The sequence below is a fragment of the Mastomys coucha genome, unplaced genomic scaffold (assembly GCF_008632895.1).
Source record: "Mastomys coucha isolate ucsf_1 unplaced genomic scaffold, UCSF_Mcou_1 pScaffold9, whole genome shotgun sequence".
Classification (NCBI taxonomy): Eukaryota; Metazoa; Chordata; class Mammalia; order Rodentia; family Muridae; genus Mastomys; species Mastomys coucha.
This window is the reverse complement of record NW_022196915.1, coordinates 54,253,999-54,257,036: the sequence shown is the minus strand read 5'-3', so window position 1 is coordinate 54,257,036 and position 3,038 is coordinate 54,253,999. Positions and strand designations below refer to the sequence as shown.

General features: G+C 46.1%; 1 non-coding gene across 1 annotated transcript; it reads right to left on the bottom strand.

The window, feature by feature from the left end:
* Window positions 1–601: 601 nt before the first annotated feature.
* Window positions 602–734, bottom strand: LOC116085516. The gene has a single exon (XR_004116615.1). It is a non-coding gene; the product is annotated as a small nucleolar RNA SNORA17 (small nucleolar RNA).
* Between the last annotated feature and the right edge of the window lie 2,304 nt (window positions 735–3,038).

The window sequence follows — 3,038 nt, the reverse complement described above, 5'->3', positions numbered from 1 at the left end:
AGACATCTGCCTGTCTTTGATGGTAACAGATCCCTGCTGCTGCAGAGCCATGGACCCAGGTGTAGCCCCTGGTGGCAGCACCGGCTAACACTGCCATTGTCCCAAGGTGGCATCACCAGCTACCCATATCAGGCTGTCTCTCATTACCCTTGAGTCTTTAGTTCTGCCTCTCTTCATTGTGCCCACATTTTTCTCTTTCTCTTCCATTTCTCCACCACTTACTTGCTCCTTTTAGTGGCAACTGGGATCTCTGAGTGTCTGGGGGTCATCTCGGGCCTCAGGAGTGCTATGCCCTGCACGTGTATTATGGTGCCAGGCAGGGGTCATCTTGGACATGGTCTGTCTCCTCTAAGCCTGTGCAGTGGTGAACTGGTAGTCATCTCAGGCTAGCTCCCTATCCAAGCCATCAGGTTTGATGTTCATCTCCAGCTCACTTGTCGCCCTACCTGCCCAAGTGGCCGGTCTATCTCAGGCTCACTCCCATCCAGGCCCACAGTCCGAGGTGTGGTTCTTTTAGTCTCCAGCTTGGTCCCCATCCTGGAGGCCCTTCCAGTCCCCTTGCACCAGACTGGTGGTCATCTCAGGGTCACTTTGTTCAGGGAAAGTTAGACTACTAATCAGTCAGATGCTCACAGGTCAGAACACTGAGAGTAGTCATAGCCTCTCTCCTCTCTGCCACCTACTGACTGACGCACAGTACGTGCAGCCACACCTGCCATCCTTCTAGAGGCAGGCGATTGATGGATATTTCTCCTTGTCATTTTTCTGTATTAAGAAATAAAAAAGTTAATACCCAAAATATAAACTCTAACCAAGCTTAAGAACTACAGGAAGACTGTTGTGGTGTTAGGAAAAGAAGTGGGATTTGTTTGTTTGTTTGTTTGTTTAGGAGGGAAGCATTTGACTGATGACATTCTCCTACTATCTCCTAAGTGAAGATTACAACTGTGAGTACTTATGTTTAGATAAGAAGAAACATAGATAGATAGATAGATAGATAGATAGATAGATAGTTAGACAGACAGACAGACAGATGATAGGTAGATAGACAACAGGTAGATGGTAGATGATAGGTAGGTAGGTAGCTAGCTAGACAGACAGACAGTCAGACAGACAGATAGATTATAGGTAGATAGTAGATGATAGGTAGGTACATAGGCAGGTAGGTAGATAGATAGATAGATAGATAGATAGATAGATAGATAGATAGATGATAGAGACTGTGTGTATGAATAACCATGTATGAGTGAATGTGATCCTATGTGTATGTGGTGGCCAGAGGTCAACATCAGATGTCATTCCTCAGGAGCTGTCCACCTTGGGTCTTACCAACTTGGCTAGGCTAGGCCAGCCAGTGAGTCCCTGAGATTCTTCTGTCTCTATCTCCCCAGCACTGGGTTTACAAACATCTACTAACAATACTCAGCTTTTTTATTTTATTTTTTTTATTTTTTTGTGGGTGCTGGGGATCATCCCCAAATCTTTGCTTCTGAAGCAAGAACTTTATCTACTGGGCATCCACTCTGGTCCCAAGAAGTGGTTCTAGAACAAGAGAGTTCTCAGGTGTGTCCCTTGCTCTGTGGATCTGAGGAGTTCACACTTCCAACTCTGGTCCTGGGCAAAGCTGTGGCCCTCCTCACCATTGATCTCTGCTCCCTTCATTCTGCCTTTTGAAATATAGTTAAGCGAGAAAGATGGGAACACTAAACATTCTCTCTAACCCACAGGAAACAGTTATTTGTAAGTTCTAATGAGTATTCTCAATTACCACTTCCTTGCCTCTTGGTGGACCATCCTACAAGAATGGTCCAGACTGGGGAATCTTTGCCTTCTCTTGCTGTGCAATCTCTTCTTCACTATGACTTTGTTCTTGAAGACTGACATGCGGAAGGGACACTATGATGAGCAAGTCTGTAGTGGCAATTAACAGTGGTATCTCTCCACTGACTTAGAACGAGTCAACTTTTGTAATGAGGAAATAAAAAAGAATTAGACCAACCTTTCCCCAGATCTGTCCTGGTTTTCCTGCCCTTGTCCCCCAGGAGATATTTAATGACAGGCATGTGGGTTTAGAAAGAACATTTTGGTTGTTTCTTTCTTTCCCAATTACAAATGTGTTCCCTGGGAATGTTTCTGGAAACATTCTCTTACCCCACTTTCGATACACAAGTCAGTGGGACTCCCTGGGATTTCTCCTGGGAAGTCATTGTGGCAGCTTGACAGTCTCTCATGAGCAACAGACAGTAGTTCACTCTGCTGAGAATTAGCTTAGAAGGAAGGAGCGTGGGGTGGTGTCTGTGTCCCGGTGGGCTTGGCATGCTGGAACCTTACAGCAAAGCATCACCCCCAGCAGGTGACTCACTGCCTATGTATAGTGTCATGGGGCTAGGGGATGACATTTAGAGATGGCATCTGGATGGGAATGCGGTTCTGCTCTTAGCCACCTGTGTTCAGGTTCCCCTATGCATATACAGTGGGATTAACAACTGTCAGCTGGGATAAGCTCCGAGACCCAGTGACTGTAGAAACCACTGATGTGGTTTTGTCTCTACATAAATACTTATGGCAAGATTTAATTTACAAGGTTAGGGAGATGGCTCAGTGGGGGAAAGTGCCTGCCACGCAATCATAAAAACCCGAGTTGAGATCCTCAGCACCCGTGCAAAAGCCGGTCATGGTGGCAGACATCAGGGATCCTAGTGTTGGAGAGGCAGAGACTGACGATGTCTGGAGTCTGTTATCCAGCCAGTCCAACCAATGGGTGAGATCCAGGCTCAGTGAGAGAGCCAGTCTCACAAAGAAGGGTGGATGTCCTGGGAGCTTTGGCTGGGCAGGGTGGCACATAACTTTATTCCCAGAACTCAGGAGGCAGACTCCGGTGGATCTCTGTGAATTTGAGACCAGCTTGGTATACAAAGAGAACTCCAGGCCAATTAGTGGCACACAGAGCCTGTCTCAAAAAAAAAAAAATACAAATAAATAAAAATAAGAAATTGGATAAAGGACAGTTGAGGAAGATGCCTGGCATTGTCCTACAC